Here is a 20,245-nt window from a genome sequence, read left to right on the forward strand (position 1 = left end):
TGGCCCTGAGATTTTCTTTGATGGAGAAACTTTTTGTTACTGATTCAATACCATTATTTCTTATTGGTCTGTCAGTTTCTATTTCTTCGTGATTCAAACTTGATTGGATGTATATATCTTAGATTTAGATCCTTTCTTCTAGGTTATCAATTTTTTGACATTTAGTTCCTTTGTGTCATTTGTAATATTTATATTTTCAAATGTGACTTTATTTATTCAGGTCTCTCCTTTCATTCTCTTAGATTAAATAGTCATTTCTCAATATTTTTCATCTCATTTAAGAACCAGCTCTTTGTTTTCTTGAGCTTTTGTATTGCATTTTAGTTTATATTTCATTTCTTTTTCTCTGATCTTTATTATTTTTTTCCTTCCATTAATTTAGAGTTTGGTTTGTTTTTGTTTGCTAATTCCTTGAAATGTAGAAACAGGTGGTTTATTTGAATCTTCCTTCTGTTTTAAAGAATTGCTAAGGACTTCCCTCATCATAGTGTGTTCTGGTTAAAATATGAGATGTCACCCAAAACCTCATGTGTGAGACAATGCAAGAATTGTCAGAGACAAAATAATTAGTAGCTGTAAGTAGGTAGGGTGTGGTTGGAGGAGTTAGGTTACTTGACTTTGGTATTAATATTTTGTCCCTGGTGAGTAGAAATCTCTCCTTCCTATTTTTATGTCCTTAACCACTCCTGTGCTATATCTTTCTGCTATGATGTTCTTCTGCCTCACTTCAGGCCCTGAGCTATTATGGAGTTGGCCAGCCATGGACTGAATCTCTGAAACCATAATCTGGAAGAAAGTTTTCCTCCTCTAAATTATTCTCATAAAGTATTTTGATCACAGTGGCAAAATAAAATAAATTGACTAAATAATTTGGTACTAGCAAGTAAGGTCATTGTGGTGACTAACCTGACTACATAACTCAGAAAGCTTTTCTGTTTTTTGAAGTTTGTGGAGGAATTTAAAGATGGAAGCTGGAAAACTTTAGAAAGTGTGAGTGGAATTTAATGGGTAATGCTGGTGGGAGCTCAAATGACCAGAATATCAACAGAACCATGGACAGTAAAGACTGGGCTCCTGAGGTTTCAGAGGAGATGAAAGACTCTATTGAGAACTGGACTAGAGGTCATTCATGTTATGTTCTGGCAAAGAAGTTGCCTACATTTTCTCCATGTCCCCAGATTTTTTTTTTGGATATTAAATTTAAAGGTGATGTACTAACTTATCTGGCAGAGAATTTTAAGGCAGCACAGCACTCTGGTAATGCCAAGGATATTGCTGGTAGTTTTTGTCCAACCAAGTATACTGTGATAATCAGAGGCAGAAATAAAAGCATAAGTATGTTAGATACTTGTGGTTTGGTCAGAAAAGTGCAAATAAAACTGGAGCTAAATAAGTTATGATTGATAAAGTGATTTGGCCATGAAAGAGAAGCTAAGCACTTTACCCAGAAAAACATAGGAAAGATGCCTTGAGAGCATCTCAGGAATTTACAAGACCACAGCCTTCTCCCAGTCAAGGGCTTAAAATTTCATTGAAAAGAGACCATGGGGATACCCTGATTGCACAGGGCATCCCAGGAAGTTGTTCCTGTATTCAGCTGCCCAGACACTCAGAGGCCACTACAGCCATGATCACATTAGGCTTGGCTATTGCTTGAGATGGTGGCACACCTTGGCATCAACCACATATCACTGGTTTTGCAAAAACCCAGGGTATTGAAGTTAGTAGGTCATGGAGGCTTCCACAAAGGTTTCAAAGGGAGGTCTGGGAGGCCAGGCAAAGAGCAGCAGGGTTGGAGTCCGTATGGGCTGCCCTTGAGTTGGTGATGCATGAGGATGTGAGAAGAAATCCAAAGCTGCAGTGGAGACTCCTGAATTTAGGATTCCAGTAATGTTGGATGTCTGCTGAGGAAAGCTGCTGGAATTTAGTAAGAACAAACCGAGAGAGAAGCTGTATGGGCTGCCACTAGCAAGGCCACTGGGGAAGAGCCACACAAGCATGTTTTTTTGTTGTTGTTGTTTTTTGTTTTTGGAGGTGGGGGGATCAGGGAATGAACCCAGGGCTGCTTAACTACTGAGCTCTTTTTGTACTTTATTAGAGACAGGGTCTTTCTGTTTGCTTAGGACCTCACTAAGTTGCCGGTCTGGCTTTGAATTAAGACCCTCTTGCTTCAGCCTCCTAAGTCTCTGGGATTACACACGTGTGCCACCACACCCAATTTACACAATCCCTTTAATGAGAAAATCATGATGCCCTCTTCACCAGGTGCTAGATGTGGAGCTGTTTGTCCACATCTGGATTTTGGTCTTGCTTTGGTCCCATCCCTTCTTTTTATGCCCCTATTTCTCCTGGGTGGAAGGCAAGTGTTTAAGACTCTGTGTCATTGTATATTGTATACATGCAACTTACTCTTGACCTCACAGGGGAAAGGAGCAAAGTGTTTTTCTTAAGTCTCAGAAGAGATTTTTGAATTTGGATGTGGGGCAGTGCTGTGACCATTAAGACTCTGGGGACTCTTAGAAATGGACTACATGCATTTTGCCTCTTGAGATGGGCATGAGCTTCTGGGATCCAGGGGTAACATGTTATGGATTATATATGAGGTGTCCCCTAAAATGTCATGGGTGAGACAATGCAAGAATTTTCAGAGGTGAAGTGATTAGATTATGAGAGGTTTAACTCCAGTGGGTTAATCCACTACACAGATTAGCAGGCGGTAACTGTAGGCGGGTAATACGTGACTAGAGGATGAGGGTTACTGGGGGCATGCCTTGGCAATTTACATTTTCCCTGGTGAGCAGAGCATTCTCTCCTGCTTCCTGTTGCCATGTCCTGAGCTGCTTCCTCTACCAGGCCCCTCTGCCAGACGGTTCTGCCTACCTTGAGCCAAGAGCTATTGAGTCAGCCAACTATGGACTGAATCTCTGAAACTGCGAGCCAAAATAAACGTTTCATTCTCTAAATTGTTCTTGTCAGGTATTGGTCACAGGAATACATAAAACTTAATGCTTGTGCTATATCCCATAGATTTGGATACGTTGCATCTTAATTTTCACCTATTTTAGAAATTTTTAAAATTTCCTTCCTGATTTATTCCTCAATTCATAGGCTTTTAAACATAACTTATTTAAAATTCATGTACTAGTATAGTTTTCAAAGTTTTTTCTTGTTATTTATTCTCTTTTTTATTACATTGTTGTTGGAAAAGATACTCAAAATGATTTCAATTATTAAAAATTTTTTGGACTTGTTTTGTTGCCTATCATACGATTTATCCTGGAGAATATTTCATGTGCTGATGAAAACAATGTGTATGCTGCAGTCTTTGGACAGAACTTTCTTAGATGTCTGTTAGATCCATTTGGTCTAGGATACACTTTAACTCTGCTAGTTCTTTGTCTGGATGATCTGTCCAGTGCTAAAAGAAGAATGTTAAATCCCCTAGTAGTATGTTATTATGGTCTATCTCTTCTTTTAGATCTACTAATATTTAATTCATATATTTGGGTGATCCAATACTGTGTGCACATATATTTAGAATTATTAATTCCTGTTGCTCAATTAACCCCTTTGTTATTGTATAATAGCCCTTCTTTTCTTTATTTATTGCTTTGAGTGAGTTTCTTCTAAGGAACATGTTGGTACTTAGTTTTATTCATTTGGTCACTCTGTGTCTTTATATTGGATAGTTTAGTGCATTTGCATTTCAGGTAATCACCCATAATAAGGTATTATTATATCCATTTTGTAATTTGTTTTCTAATAATAATATAGGTCCTTTCTCATCCCCCAACACTATTTTTCTTTGTCGTTAGGTGATTTCCTCTAGCAATATGTTTGATTCTTGCTTATTATTTTTGAATTACATATTATCCTGTTTTTTGCTTTATGATTGTTATAAGTCTTAAAAAAACATCTTTTTCCTGTAACAAATTATTTTAAAATGATGACAATTTAACATGATTCTGAAGATAAGAATAAGAAAAGAAACAAAAAGTATACTAAGAAACTGTACACTTGTACATCCTCTATTACTTCCCACAGTTTGAAGTTTTGATGTTTTATACATTCTGATACTTTCTTCCTACTCATTAATGTTTAATGTTCTTTTTTTTCAGTTTGAAGTTCTCCCTTTAGTGTTTTGGGGATTTAGTGTCTGGTGAAGATATATTCACTCTGATTTTGTTAGCCTAGAAATGTCTTTATTGCTTATTAATTTCTACAGGATAGCTTTCCTGGGTAAAACAGTCTTAGTTGGCAGTTTTTTTAACCCCTGCAGTGCTGTGAAACCATCATGCCACTCTCCCTTGGCCTGTAAAGTTTCTGTAGTCAGGAAAATTGGGGCAACTTCACTTAAATTCTTTTCACTATCTGCATGAAAAAAAAAAATCTTCTCTTTATCTTTTTTCTTCAGAGCTTGATTATAATATATCTTGAACTTGATATGGTTAAATTGCATCTTCTTAGCCTCTGATGTGGATATGAGGTGACCCCCTAAAGCTCCTGTGTTAATGCAGCAATGTTTAGAGTTAAAAACATTAGATTATGAGAGTTGCAACCTAACCAGTAGATGAATCCATTTGATGAAATAATGATTTGAAAGAAATACTATACTGAGGAGCAACTGCAGGCACATGGGTCCTGGCTGGAAGAGGTGAGTCACTGGGGACATGGACTCCCTTTCTTCTTTCTCTTCTGCTTGCTGAACATCAGGAGCTGAGTAGCTTCCCCCTGCCACATCCTTCCACCATGATATTCTGCCTCCCTTGGGCCTAGAGAAATGGGCTTGACCCATCGTGCACTGATTACTGTCGTTAGTTTGTACAGTTCCTTAGTGTACTTTTTTTTTTCTTGTTTTATTCTTATCTTCAGAATCTTGTTAAGTCATGTTAAAATCATTTTAATATAGTTTGTTATAGGAAAAAGATGTTGCTTTCAAGATTCACAACAACCACATAGCAAAAAAAAAACACAATAATATACAATTCAAAAGCAAGAATCAAACATATTACTAGAGGAAATCTCCCAACAACAACTGTAAAACCATGAGCCAAAATGAACCTTTTGTTTTTCTCTAAAGTTATTATGTGGAGGACAATTTGGTCACAGTAAAGAAAAAGATGACTAATATGGTACTCTTCTTCTGGGGATGGGTACTGGGGACTGAACTCAGGGGCACTCCACCACTGAGGTACATCCCAATATTTTGTATTTTACTTAGAGACAGGGTCTCATTGAGTTGCTTATGGCCTCACTTTTGCTGAGTCTGGTTTTGAACTCGTGATCCTCCTGCCTCAGCCTCCCAAGCCGCTGGGATTACAGGCTTACTACAGTAATCTTTGATCTTCCTATATCTGGATATTTGTATCCTTCTTTGTGTTTGAGAAGTTTTATGTTATTATCTCTTTGAATAAATCTTCTACCCCTTTAGCATTCTCAAGTCCCAGCTGAACCTCCCAAACTTAAATATTTTCTCTTTTATTGTTTTTCCAATTTCTAAGGTTTTCTTCATTTCTTCTAATACGTTTTTTCTTCTCTGACTAAATATCTCCAACAGTTTGTCTTTGAACTCGCTAATTCTTTCTTCTCTTTGGTCTTTCTCACCATTGATGTCTTTTTACCTTGTTCATAATTTCACTTAGTATAGTTTTTATTTGTCTCAAGGATTTCTGTTTGATTTTTAAAAAATTGCTTCCATTCGTCTCTTGTCTACCTCTGTTATAGTATTAAGTCATTTCTCTGTTTTCTTAAAGTCCATTGAGTTTCATTAAAAGAAAAAATCAAATTAAAAAACTGGAAGTTCACCCACTCTGGTTACTATCTGGTCAGTTTTTGGCACCTTATTTTGAACATTAAATGAGGTCACTGTTTCCAAAACATTCTTGATGATTAGTTAGAGACATCATATTGTCATTGATGGATTAGGTATTTATTTATGTATCATAATCTTGGTACCTACCTCTCCAGAAAGTTTAAGCTGCTTCTTTTTTTCCCCTCTGAATCTGTATTCACTTCCATTATTTTAGCACTATATGAACCCCTAGATCCAGTTTTACCTGAAACCCCCGTTGGTGTGTTGTCACTATTTTAGCACTGGAGGGCAATCTAAGCCCTTGTTTGTCCTAGGCCTATAGTTGATATGTTGTTCAAAATGAACTAGGAAAATACATTGAAAGAATAATTTGTATATGTAAGCATCTGGGGAAGGCCCAGATATCTCATCCACAGTCATGTCTTGTGATTGAGGGCTGCAGGACTATGCCTAACTTTTGGCAAGATGACCTTTGAGGAATCAGTCTCAAGCTCCTATGCAATACCTGTGGCCACTGAGACCACAAAGCTGTGCTACATCCTGAGCCCACCGTCCACCAAGATCAGTGAAGAACTAGAACAGGACCAAGTCTCCTACTGCTGTGGGCTTTCCTCTGCTGACACGGTGTTGTGGCCAAGGACTGCTGCAATTATTTAAAGGTGAAGCTGAGCTGAAATAAAAGTCCAATAAACTGGGGTCACATGTCTGTGCATAGTACTGAGAGTGTACAAGAAGCTCCACCCATTGGCAATAACCTGGATATAGAGGTTATTCAGATTTTAACCAGTGTTAGGTTTCCTCAGCCAGGCACTGATTTCTAAGGCAAAGTCTTGAGCTAATGACCCTGCCCTACCCACAGTGAACGGAGTCATGCTCCATGACACACCCACAATTGGAGTGGTAGTGGTAAAGGAATCCCTTGACCACCAAGGCTGACACTAAGCTGGGTCCTGCTTTGTCGTAAGCCACAAGGACCTATGCAGTCCCAGGAGTGTTTGTATGTTCATGCTACATCTGACAGTGATACAGTCCAATACATGGGTCTATCCCACTGAGACACAGCACTGTGGTGATCATACAGATCTACAGGTTCTAGTAGGCAAATATTACTTTGGGAATAGTCATGCTGCTCAAGGTTGGGGGATGTCTAGTGAAAAGAGCCCTCAAGCTGACATTAAGCTGGGTTACACTTGAGCCTCACTGTTGCAAGAAACTGTGAAATCTGGTGAAAATGCAAAGTCTGCCCCATCAGCGCATAGATCTTTGATGCAAGATGTAAAGGCTCCACATCTGCAAGCTTTGGCCTGGGTGGAGAGACCTTGTTTTCTACATGGTTTCCGGTCTCACCACAATGATGAACTGAACTCCAAGACAAAGTCCCTTGCTAGCTTTTACGTTTTGCTTCCCATTGAGTAGAGTCCTGTTCCCCAGTCTGCTGTCAGAGTTTTGGGGAAAGGCATTAAAGGAAGTAGGTCACCTGGCTGATGTAGTTCCAGTGGTTCAGTTCATCAGCCTGGAGCTAGGGATCATGGAAATCTTCAAAACCAGGTTTTACCATGGTGAGCCCAGTACTGGGTTTCAAATCTAGGACTTGAACTTAATTCCCTCTCCCACCCCGAAGCGGGAAGCATCTCTCTCCACACTGTTTGGAGTAGAGGGAGAGGTGATATTGGAAACTCTTTCCACTTTACTTAAAACATCTTTTCCTATACTAAAACCAGGCACTATGGTGTCTCACTTGGCTCCTTCAGATCTTAAGGAGGTAATTTGGTTTGTGAATAGCTATTCATACTGTTGGATCTGTTGAGATCAAGTACTTTTAATTTTTAAGTTGTTTTCTTACCTGTTATGCTTTATCTTGGCGAACATTCTGTGTCTCCCTGGAAAGAGTGTATTTTCTGTTTTTGGTTGGTGTGTTCTATAAAGGTAAAAACAATTCATTTGGGTGATGTTGTCAAGTTCTTCCACATCTTTGCTGACTTTCTGTCCATTAATTTCATTAATTATCAAGAGGAGAATTTGACTTACCAAGGTCAGAGGTCATGTACCAATTATAATTATGGAATTTTATACTTCTATTTGTACTTTTGTCAAATTCTGTTTCACATATTTTAAAGCTCTATTATAAAGAATTATTTTGCACATCAAAGACTTTTTTGTCTATTTGGTAAATTGATCTTTTAATATCCCATTTTATTTCCAGTTATGTTCTTTACTTAGGAATCTGGTTTATTTGTTATTACTATAGCTAAATGTTAAACTATTATTTTGATTAATGTTATATATACATATACCATACCAGCATTAATCAAAAGAATATATATGTATATATATTTTATCTTACATTTATTAAATAATCATTATACTTCAAGTTAACTTCTACTACATAAAATGTAGTGGTATATGCTATCTTTAGCAATTGTTTTAAAGTATTTTAGAGTAGGTTTGCTCTTCTTCTTCACTAGAAGACAACTTAATATCATTGTCATTACCAAAGAAATCTTTTACTTATTCAAAAATTCTGGGTTCATTTTTTTTCTTTTTCAGCCCTTCTAGATTCCATGATTGAATATGAGAAATCTATAGTCATTGAAATTGTTGTTCTTCTTAACTAATGCTTCATTTTTCTCTGTCTTTCATATTTTTCCTTACTTTTATTATGATGTGTCTGTGAATTTCTTTCATTCTTTCTTGTTTTGCTTGTTTTCTGTTCAGGATTTGTTCAAATTGTTGAATACATAAACTCATATTTTTGCCAAATATTTAAGAGCTTTCTACTACTATTGCTTCAAATATTCCCTCTTCATACAATTTCTCATCATTTTTCTAGGAATTTCATTACATGAATGTCAAGTTTTTGACATTGTCTCCTAGGTCCCTGATATTTTGTTTATTTTTTCTAAATTCTTTTTTAAATCTAGGATTAAATAATTTCTATTCATATATTTTAAGTTTGTTGACTAATTTGTCATCTCTTTCTCTTTGGCTCATGTGCTTTTCTGTTTTGAGTTTATTTGGTTATTCTTTATTTTTATTTTATTTTTTAGTTGTAGATGGGCACAATGACTTTGTTTTGTTTATTTTTATGTGGTGCTGAGAATTGAACCCAGTGCCTCACACATGCTAGGCAAGTGCTCCTCCACTGAGCTACAACTCCAGCCCTATTTGGTTCTTCTTCATATCTTTAATTTCATTGCAGAGACTTTTACATTTCTACTTGTTTCAAGACTGTTTATTTTAACATGTTAAAGCATTTTCAAAGTAGTTGCTTTACCATCTTTCCAGTCATTTCAATTGCAATCTATTGATTGTCTGTTATCCTGTGAGTTGAGATTTTTCTACTTCTTCATATATTGAGTAATCTGGTCATTTTAAAAATTGTGTTGTGAGAAATTGTGTCTTCCTTAAATCTTAGAGCAATTTTTAACACTTTTTGTTTTAGCAGATTCATTGATGCACATACAGCTTAGAGTTCAAACAATTTAAAGAGTCATTTTCTAGACCTCTTCCTTTTTGGAAATCTTCTTAGATTTTCCTCATATTCTAGGAGTTCCTCTTTCAGTTTAGCATTTAAAAAACTAGTTTATTTTCTCTATTCTCTCCTAATCCCCTCAACTGTGTACTTCTTTAAGATTCAGAAAGGTAATTTGCTGCTCCCTATTTGATCCTGTTTCTCTAATGAGAGAGAAAGATCCTATTTCCCCAAAATTTTAGATGGTTGAGAAAAGTTGAATACTGAGGTATGATAAAATTTTTAATGAGATATTTACCCCATTCTCTCTAGCAACTATGAAATTTGCTCTCATTTTGAAAGCCAGAACTACAATACATTTCTTAGTTCTCTGGCTACGCCAGTCCCCACTTGCAGGTTGTAGACTGTGTTGCATCAAGATGAAAGGATGTAAGAGGGGAAAAAAATAATGGGAACTCACTGCTGGTTCAATGGTACTTTGAATTTTGGTTTTCATTCCCCATCTTCCTATTATTTATTTTTATAGTATTCACATTAGCTTCTACATTTATTCTGAAGGTTTCATAGCTTCATTCCATGGGAGAGTTAGGTGTTCCTCTTCTATTTACACTTTCATCATATCCTGGGTTGGCAGCAGAAGAATGCTTATTTCAGTAGCTCTGCCTTCTTTTAAGCACTCTGTTCTTTTCATCTGTGTATTCTCAATGTCTCCCCCAACGTGTTTGCAGAATGAACCAATGAATAAAAAGAGAAGAAAATGAAATTTATTTTATATTCCCTTTATAAATATTGTTCTCATTTACTCTGCCTGCTTTTAAAAGAACATAAATTGCACTAGACATGTTTTGCAAATGACAGTCGTTCATATTTCCTGTCCTTGCTAAGGTAAATTGCCACAACCCACAGTCTCACCTGTCACAACCAATTGAATCCGAGTGGTCATTTGCTCAGTTTTGGCTTTCCCAACGTCTGACTAACATCCTATGGCCAGCAAGAAAAATATAAGCTAGGTAAATCATCAAACACTCTCAGGAATTTTGGAATTAGAAAACGAAGAGAATGTATCCAACTGGAATATCACATGTAATTGGGACCAAGGTGACAACAACATCTCGTCCAACTTGAAACTAATAAAAGGAAAAATAGTTTACAGGGAGGAGATAGTGAACACATTTAGAGACTCAACATGCCTTAGGAGAGAGATCATGATATGAGAGAGATTAAAAGAGAGAGGAAGGGAGGGAGAGAGAAAAAAGAGAAAGAATCTTATTGGATTTCCATTTATAGCTCCCAATAACTGACTACACATAAACAAATTCTTAATCTTGGGTTCTTAGGTTCTCATGGAACACATAGTATACTATTTAAAAAGAGCTTCCTTGAAGTTCCTTGGGGGAATTTTTATTGCTCATAATTTTGTTAAAGCCGACATTGATAGTTACTCTAAAACAAGTGTTAGCTTTGCTTCTGCTTTTCTTTCAAAACCTGGATTTAGTTCAGATGTCTAAGCCTCATCTGTGCAGCCATGTTTTTTAGTGAAAGTTCAGCATCCCCACACAGGAGATAAGTCTTGTTGGTTTGGTACAAGTGTTATGGATCCCTTTCTCTGCCAGTACTTGCATTACACAGAGAAAGGTGCTGCAGTGCTGGCCAATGAAATGTGAGGGACACTCAACCAGGAGACTTCTGCAAAGCAGGTTTCCCTTGGAAATAGAGAGAGAACTGAGACACCACTGAAATTCTCTTTCTACTGGATATTGTTGCTTCCGTATGTGGTGTTTAGAAAAGTAGCACCATCTTAAGATCTTGATAGAAGCTAAAAGAACAGAGCGAAGGCAGCAAAGCAGAAAAGGGAAGGATACTGTGCCTTTGGCAGGGTGACTCAGTTTATCAAGTTGGAGCTTCCATGTGTTCTAACCCTCCATGGTGTCTAAGCCAGATAAGTTACAATTTCCTATTATTTTCCTGAAAGTATTATGCAAATAAGGATGATAGAGAGAAACAGGAGGTTTATTTTTCTAATATGCTCAACCCTAACCAAGATTACACCTAAATCTGCTTGGCTCTACCCAGGTGCTATGGTTTGGGTATGGTTTCAGTGGACTCCCGAAGGTTCACCTGTGGAAACCTCCGTCCCCGTGGTGGCAATGGCAATGTTGGGAGGTGCTGGAATCCGCAGGAGGTGGGACCTCATAGAAAGTAGGTGGATCATGAATGCTGCCCTCAGGAGGGATTAATACAGAGCTCATGAGGAAACACCTCCTGGGAGACCCAGTTAGTCCCCATGAAAGAGAGTTATCATAAAAAGAGCAAGCCTAGCCCCGGATCCCCCTGGCTTCCTGGCTTGTTATGAGATTCCTTTGTTTTCCTGCCATGTTCTGATGCAGCCGAGGGGACATAATGAGGATGTGGGCACCAGGTTGTCTGGGCCTTCCTTCCAGCCACCAGGACCCTGAGTCAAACTTTTCTTTATAAAATACCCAATGTCAAATATCTCATAGCTATTTTTATAGCTGCTTTAGCTCTTTCTATAGTTATTTTGTTACAGAAAATTAATTGATACACCAGGAGTATAGGAATCACCCTTCATTTATAAAGTCTGTGCAGTAAACTGTATTGACATATATTTCTCCGACAACAACAGTGTCCTTCACTAAAATGATATTAATAAAAATGATAACGTCCTTAGTAACTGATTAGTCAAGGATCGATTCTAAACTCTGTAGCATGGCACCGGACTGCCATCATAATAATGCCTGTGCATGTCTCCTGAAGTCTGTGCTAGTCAGTTTTCCTTCACTGTAACATAGACCTCGAGATAAAGAGATAGGGTTCATTTTGGTTCACAGACTGGAAGCTTCAGTTCCTGATTAGCTGGCCCATTGCTTCAGGGCCTGTGATGAGGCAGCACATCTCTCCATAATCCTTTGACAAAAGCATTTACGACATGACTAGGATGTGAAAGAGAGAAAGAAAGAGGACTGAGACCCACAGTCCCCTTTGAGATTGTGGCTCCAGTGACCTAAAGATTTCCCACTAGGCCCACCTCTTAAAAGTCCCTCCATCTTCCAACAGAACCACACCAGGGACCAAGCCTTTACCACACGAACCTTTGGGGACACTTAAGATCCAAACTCTGACAATGTCCTGATTACTTCCCAAGCAATCAGGGGTGGGTATTATTGGTGGCAGGCCACTAAGTCCCCTCACATCCTTTGTCTCCATCTCTGTGTCCATTTCTACCCCTCTCCCAGCCAATCACCAAGGCAAAGTGTGGCTCCTAGATCTCTCGTCTACTGGGCAACTCTGAGACGGGCCCTCCACTCTGAAGTTCTCCCAGAGAACAAACCCACCCTTAGAGGGACTTTCACCAAAAATTTTGCCTCCAGTTGGATTTCCTGTCCTCCCAGTTTTGTTATTCCTGGGGGGGGGGAAAGAGGGGGGCAGTCACATAAACAATTTCTTATGTCAGAGTCTGTGTCCAGGGAACTCATATCCTTCAATTGAGTAATTCCAGACTAAACCTTTGGCTGAGTCTATTTTATCTACTCCCCATTAGAGTAAAACTGTAAAGTTGAATGGCATAGCTGTTTCAATTTCATTCCAAACTCTCCCCAGAAAGGACTCCTATGGAGACCAAACAAAAGTCCGGGCAGGAAAGGATGTCTCTTTCCACTTTCAGCAAATCCTGTGAGTTGCATTTACAAAACACACCCCATAGCGGTTCCCTCCACCCCCCACTAGAGCAGGAGCGCTGGGCCTGAGAAAATGGGCACATTCCCTACAGGAGTGCAGAGCAGCCCGCAGGCACCAGTGGGTGACTCAGGCGGAGGGAACCTGGCTTCCCTAAGTCAATGATCAACACAGCACCATTAAGCTTTAAATTTTCTATCACTTACTTCAAATAATGAGCTTTAATATGGGGATCTAATTCCGGGACACTGTTACATTGAACTAGAAATTCTGAGAGAAATAAAAGAGCATGGCAGGTAAGTTAGGCCTAAAGTGGTCACTCACTAAGTTCTTAGAACAAAAGGACAAGACGGTGAAATCAGAGCCCCCAAATATTACTGACAGCCAGCACATGTAGGGCAAGGTAGTAGGTTTATATTACTAGAAAATCCTAATATATAATTCTACTTACAGTGGAGTGAGTCTGGGTGGTACAGGGAGAGGGGCTCTGAGACCTGCTCCCTCTGCATCCTTGTTCACTTCCACGGCAGTGAGCTTCCTGGAGTGGCTGAGCCTTCCCAGAAGCCTGCAACTCCACTTTTCAAAATGCAACTAAAATACAAAAATATTCAACTGTTCAAACAGAAGTATGCAATGTGGAGTTCCCTGCAACAAACCTAGCAAAATATGTATATGATTTTAATGAAAAAAAATCTTTAAAATTTACCCAAAAAGAAAAATTAAAACTTGAATTGAGAAAGATACCATTATCATAAGTAAGAAGACTTAACACCATGAAGGTGTTCTTTTTAAATGAAATTATAAGTTAAACATGATAACAAGAAAATATCAACAGAAAATTTTATATAACCTCAAATACTGGTTTCAAATGCCCTTGTGTAATTGGGCTGACAGCCAATCACTAATATTTAAATGGTCATTGAATACATTTTTCTTACTTATCAAGTAATTAACTAACTGAATAAATGAGCAGAAGGCTACTGTATTTGTGCTCTTTTTGATCCAGGCAGACTATTTTATATAATTGGGGCTCAGAGTTGGATACCCCATTCCAAAGTAAACATAATGTTTAGATGGGAGTATATCGCATATGGAAATTTTAAAGAACAAAAAACCATAAGAGAACTACGTATATTTAGCTGTAACAGAAACCTGAGCTACTAACAAATCTGAAATGAAAGTGTAGAGCAATTACACAGCCAAGCTTGTGGCCATAGGCAGAACTTGAGGGAGGTCAAGTCTGTCTGATTGGAGATCTTGAGGACGAGGAGATAACATGGGTCTGGAGAGAGACAAAGCCAGGCTCCAATTACCATTTTACCATAATTTTGGCTGGTTCCTAAAGTTTTAGGACTCGATTTTTTAAATATTAAAATCAGGATAAGATAAAGCACAGCAGAGAAATAACTATGGATTTTGAATCCTACTGTCTGTGTTCAAATCCACTTTCCGACTATATGGACATAAGCAAAGTAGTTCAACCTCTTGGGTACTCAGTTCCAACATTTATAGAATGGGAGAAGAGTTCTGAACTTGTAGGGTTGGTAGGATTAAATGACTTAGTAAATGAAAAGGGCAGAGAAATGAACCCAACCTATCATGAGCCTGTCTTTGGTGATAATCTTAATAACTGTAGGATCTTCCTCTGAATGTCACAATCCGGAGTAAACACAGTAAGAGATGTAAACTTTTGAACATAGAGCCTAAAACATCCAAAGTGGTCTACACATGTTACCTCCCTTCTTTATTTCAGCTGTCTTCAGAAGAACAAGTGCCCCTTGAGGTACTGAGTTCTTTCTCAGCAGAAGTGGTTCAGGACAAGTTGATCGACCACATCTCCAGAAAGTTACAGCAAAGTTTTGAAAGTAGGTGGAGACTCAGATTAGCAGTGAGGAAATCCCTGAGCTGCCCTTTAAATAAGATCCCATGATTAAGTCTGAAACTTTTGGAAAGCCCATCAAATGGGAATTGTGGGTAACCAAAACTTTCCCAAAATTTCCAGCTCATTTTCCAGGATAAATGCAGCCCCCATGACTCCATGCAGCCATTAAATATTAGCAGAACACACACACACACACACACACACAAACACACACATATACACACAGGCATCTTTCATATGTTGTAACATAAATCTTTTCACCACAATGACTGTGGTTGTCAGTGAAAGAAATACTCTTGTTCAGTCCAATGCACTTGGGTAGCCCAAATAAACAATAGTATAATACCCAGCATTTATTCAGCACCCTTTGGGGCAAAGGCACATACTTTATGCATATTTCTCGTTTATCATGGCCACATTCCTGGGAGACAGGCTGCTCCTCAGAGAGGTGTGGCAGGTGGCATTGGACATTTGATCTCAGGCCTGCCTGGTGGAGAGTCCATGCTTCCTGTGTGTTGCAACATGCAGGACATAAATGTCTTTCAGCCTTGTTGGGACTGGCTGAGCAGCCCTTCTTCACAGGCCACATTGGGAGTCACAGTGCCTCTGGTTTAACCATCTCCCATCACCACCTGGCCTCACCATTGTGGGTTCAGAACACTCAGGTCCCATGACAAGCCTTGTGCTGTGTTTTAGCAAGAGCGCACTCTTAAGGGCTCCACAGTGCTTGGATACAGCCTGGGGGTAACCTGTCGGAGCTTTGGCGGTAGAGGGAAATCCTACCCAGCCTGAGCCACTTACCACATTGTGACCTTGGGTAAATCACCATGCCCAAGCTACCGGACCAGAAAACAGGCCTACCAAGACAATTTGCTAGGTTGTGATAATACTAACATGGGATAAAACTCATAAGTTCCCTGGTGCTGTTGGAACCCAAATTAAAAGTATCCATAATTATTATAGGAATGGTTTTTCCTCTGGGTTATTGACTCCACTGTTTCCACGGAGACATTGCTATAGGTTCATTTGTGTTTCCCCCATTAAAATGTGACCATATTTGAAGATGGATTGTTTACAGGTGATTATGTTAAAATGAGTTCATTAGGGTGAATCCTAATTCGACAGAATTGAAGTTGTAAAATATATATAACTGGAATCCTTAAAAGAAGATAGTACCCAGAACAACACAGAGGGAAGAATACATGAGGACACATGGAAAATGTGGTCACCTACAAGTGAAAGACAGAGGCCTCAGTAGAAACTGGTCCTTCCAACACCTTGATCTCAGGCTTTTAGCCTCCAGAATTATAAGAAAATTAGGTTTTGCCATTTAAGCCACCCAGTCTGTGGAACTTGGTTATGGCAACCCCAGCAAACAAATGTATCCAGCTTGAGGTTACAGTCAGAGGCCCCAAATCTCAGGCCAGGAGACCCTTTGAAAGACCAAGTAAACAATGTGCCAAAGTTTAGAAGGACATTTTAGCAAATTAAACCTGTGGTCACACAGTAAGTTGCTTGGATAAGCCTTTGGGGAGAAAGCAACATCCATCAGAGCCTTTCATGCCATCAACAGTATGAATTTGAAAAAGTACCAGGTCTGAGTCAGCCATCAAATACAGCCTTCTCCCTCACCAGTATTCGGCTGTGGGAACTCTGACAGTCATTTCTCTCTATGGTTTCAATTTTACTCAAGTAAATTCATCTGTCTTCCACACTGGACCATTCTCAACCTGGATCAAGGACACATGATCCTTGATTATACAGGGAACAACCCAGTTACTGATTTCTAGTAAACAAATCATATGTGTTTCTCAGATATGTAGAACTTCATGAATTTATTTGGAATAAAAATTTTCAAAAATTAAATCCAGGTATAGGTGAAATAACAAATGTCCCTTCTTAAGAAATATTGTTATTATTACAATAGAAAAGAGATATCATGGAATCTAGCAAAGGAAAAACTCATCTCAACATTTTCTACTCAGAAAACAGATATAGAAATAAACAGGAAGAAATGTTTTGGTAAGTATTCAGATTCTCTTATTCTTTAAGTCACTCGATAGTCGGTGTAAAATAAATAAGCTAAATGATGTACATAATTCTCTATATTTAAAAAAAATTATTTTCAAAGACATGATGATATATTTGTTGAGAGTTTGTAATGGTAAACCTCACTATATCACAGCACAAAAAACATTCCCACTCCGGAATAATCATCCACAAGAAAGAGATTCTAACCCTTTTCAAATCTTGCTTCTGCTCACTTTTCCTTAATAAGTAGTGTCCCCTCTAATTGAGAGAATGTACATGAGTCCTTATGCATTTCTTTAACATAATTCTGTGGTATTTGATATGTTGTTGCATTATTATAGTTAATTTCCTATCAAAATAATGTGCTACCCACTTTGTGAGTTGTGAGAACTAATTAATGTGTTTTGTTTTAAGTGCTTTGGGATTCTGAGATGAAAGTCCAATAAAAATGTCATGTTGTTATTGTGTCCTAATCCAGTAAAAATTTCCAGGAAAAAAAAAAAAAAACATGCCCTTAGAGGGCACTTTGTGCTTCGGGACTTCAGAATAAAGGCAAAGCTGCTCCTGCCTCACATTTTCTCCCAGGGTTTTGAGGAAGTCTTGAGGCCAGTCTTATAGAATAGAAAGGTCGTGTTCTGGAAACTCAGTGACTTTGTTGTGTCACTCTACCTCTTGCAGCCTCAATTTCCACGCTCTCAGTTGGTAAAATAGAAACAGTAATGAAGGCTATTAGGAAGCTGAGACCCTGGACAGCAGGCACTGAGACTGGTTTACAGGATGGTGAAGTGTACCGCCCTCTCTCCTAAAAGAAGATCCGTCAAGCAAAAGTCAAAACAGAAACTACATTAAAGGTCTAAAGGATGTTACTACACATACATACAAGAGGGCCATTTTCTTAAATCCACCAATATATATGTCACAAAGTTGTCAAGATAGCTGCTCCCTCAACACTGATTTTTAGGCCTGATATAAATTGCCTGGGTTGGTGACAACTTCTCCCCAGGTGAAGGTGTGCAATATGGCCCGCTTTTCCTCATGTCACTAGCTCAAAACCCAACACATCATATAACTGCTGACCATGATAAAACCTGTTGGTCAATGCCAAAGTCAATTCTGGAGGAAAATAAGTCTCCTCTTCGTGTGTGCTTTCTCTAGCTGGCCAGTGCACGATCCTCGGGGGAGAGTCCAGCGCATGACACCCATGGACCTGCATAAGGGCAACCCCTTGCATCCTCTCTTTTTTTTTTTTTTTAAAGAGAGAGTGAGAGAGGAGAGAGAGAGAGAGAGAGAGAGAGAGAGAGAGAGAGAGAGAGAGAGAGAATTTTTTTAATATTTATTTTTTAGTTATCGGCGGACACAACATCTTTGTTTGTACGTGGTGCTGAGAATCGAACCCGGGCCGCACGCATGCCAGGCGAGCGCGCTACCACTTGAGCCACAACCCCAGCCCTTGCATCCTCTCTTGCTTGCTCCCCATTTGCTCGTTGGGCACCCTGTTGTGTCCAGGTTTTCTTGGCTGTAATGGCTCCCCTCTTGCTCCCATGGATCTGTGAATAATGAAATCATTTTGTTACTTCACGAGTTTCATCTTTTTGTTTTATCTATTTCTCACCTGACCAGTACACCTGCCCCTAACTTTCCCTCCAGCCAGGGCCCTCCTAGAGAATGACTGCCTTGGTTAATGTCCTCTCTCCAGAGAGTGGCCTCAAGGTCACTCTACACAACCATCACAACAGCAGATTAGCATCCACTGTCCATACCCATGGTGATTGCTGCCCCCAGAAGCTCCAGAGCTGCCCAGGAAGAAGAGGAATTGTTATGTCATGAAGCTCTTTCAGGACTGCATTCATTTCCTGGCAGAATGATCTGTGCCTGAAACATAAAATCACACACATAGGGTAAGACTTTGAAAACATCGAGTTAATCATTTACATCCTTGCCATCTTACAGGTTTTGTGTGTGTGTGTGTGTGTGTGTGCATATAACTTAGTGCAATTGGGAGCTCAGAGGATTTTTGACAACTGGTGTATCCTCGTTGACCGTCACTGGTTAATGCCTTCTGGTAAGATGAGCTAAGGGCACACTTCCAAAGAGCCACAGAGGATGAACACTATGAAGCACAGCATTGGTTTTCTCCAGTTTTTCTCTGGAAAAATTTGTGTGGCTCAGACATCCCCACCCCATATTAGACTCAACCCTGAAGGATAAAACACAAGATGTGATAGATTTCAGTTTCCCTGGTTCTTCCACAGAGCCCTGGTCTGGTTGGCTGTCTTACCTGGGCCTGGAGGAGTTGTGAGAAAGAACCGGTTATAAGAAATTTCCCCATTGGGTTGGGTGGCCTGTGCAAGCTCGGGTTTCTGTACAGCACGATTGTGGTTTCTGCTAGCTCTGAAGATTGCCAGAATGCTTGCAGGGATTAAAAACAGGAAATCCAACCATCCACATAAATGATATTTTCCTAATGGTAATATTCCGCACTTTAAAGGACACAAACCCTAGAATTGTGCAGGGAAATGGGACCCCTCCTGGTCTTCCTTTCATGTCAATACCTCTACTATGTAAGTCCCATGTCATTTTTTTTAAATTGTTTTTTTAGTTGTATGTAGACACAATACATTTATTTTTATTTATTTATTTTTATATGGTCCTGAGGATCAAACCTAGTACCTCACGCATGCCAGTGAGTGCTCTACCACTGAGCCAAAAAGTCAGCCCCATGTCATTTTTTTTTTTTTTTTGATTGTGGCATCTTTATTCGCTCAACCTGTGACATGTCAACTTAAGCACCTTGGGTGCTGAGAGTGTTACCTTTACTGACAGTCCCAAACTTGGAAGGTTGTTCCCTGTATGACCAGCTACTCTCATGGGCTGCAAACCAGAATTGGTTTCCTCTTAAAGACTTGAAGGAACGTGTCCATTTTGTTTCAATATCATATGCCCCCTTCTCAGAATTTCCCTTCTCCTGCCCATGTGGAGGGTGATAGCAGATTCTGTGCAGGGTATCATAAGGGGTGGGTAATGTGGAAAATTTCTGTAATCTGCCTTCTGGGAGTGTCCCAGCTGGCCTGCAATTCAGTTCAAAATATCTCATTCTGATAGGACCATAAGCCATCAGAAATTTTCTGAAGGTCAATTGATAAAATGATCAAGAGACTTTAAAAATATTCTTTCTTAGATTAATCTACTGCTGTAACTCTGTCCAACAGAAATTATCTCATAGGTAGAGAGAGAGATATTTATTTTTGCATCATTAATTTTGCTTCTTTAACCATTCATCTATTGATGGGCAACTAGGTTGGTTCCACAGTTTAGCTATTGTGATTACAGCTGCTACAAACATTGGTGTGGCTAT

The sequence above is a fragment of the Callospermophilus lateralis genome, chromosome 8, assembly GCF_048772815.1.
Source record: "Callospermophilus lateralis isolate mCalLat2 chromosome 8, mCalLat2.hap1, whole genome shotgun sequence".
NCBI classification, from domain to species: domain Eukaryota; kingdom Metazoa; phylum Chordata; class Mammalia; order Rodentia; family Sciuridae; genus Callospermophilus; species Callospermophilus lateralis.